Genomic DNA, 792 nt, shown 5'->3' on the forward strand with positions numbered 1-792 from the left:
GTCCTCTCTCACGCCCCTCCCCTATCCATTTCTCCATCTCTCTATCAGACACTCTCTCTCTCTTTCTCTCTCTCTCTCTTTCTTTTTCTCTCGCTCTCTCTCTCGTTTCTCTGTATGAATGGCAGGGGCTACATTGTTAGGTGTCTTTAATCCTTACAATGGTTTAATAAAAGGGTTTTAAAAGTCTAAGTCTATCTCTCTCTTTTCTCTGTGTGACTGGAGGGCTACATTGTAGCTTTTTCAGGTGTCTTTGAACGAGCCCTATTTCCACACAAACACACACACACACACACACACACACACACACACACACCAGCACAGCCCTAAGAAAGGCCTTAGTAAAAGAGATGGCTGAGGAGTGGGAGATTGACACCAAACTGCTGCCATGACTACGGGGAGAGAATGGAGAACCAGTATAGTTTAAGAGAGCGGGTGTAGTTTTGGAGAACCGGTGTAGTTTTGGGAGAACCAGTGTAGTTTTGGAGAAACCAGTGTAGTTTTAGAGAACCAGTGTAGTTTTGGAGAACCAGTGTAGCTTTAGAGAACCGGTGTAGTTTTCTCCCAAAAAGAAACATATCCCAGATAAGAAGACCACATCAGGGCCAGCCCTGCTTTTCTTATATACAGTATTAAATGTGCTATAACACACTATAATTGCAACATTATAAACCAGTGGATGAATATTGTTACAAAATATTACATCCCCAATGGCAGATTATACAAGTACTTACAAACTCATGGGTGATTTCAGCTACAATGCCTTGCCTGAATATATGAAAGTTAGATCGTGCA

Source organism: Sardina pilchardus, chromosome 23, assembly GCF_963854185.1.
Source record: "Sardina pilchardus chromosome 23, fSarPil1.1, whole genome shotgun sequence".
NCBI lineage: Eukaryota > Metazoa > Chordata > Actinopteri > Clupeiformes > Clupeidae > Sardina > Sardina pilchardus.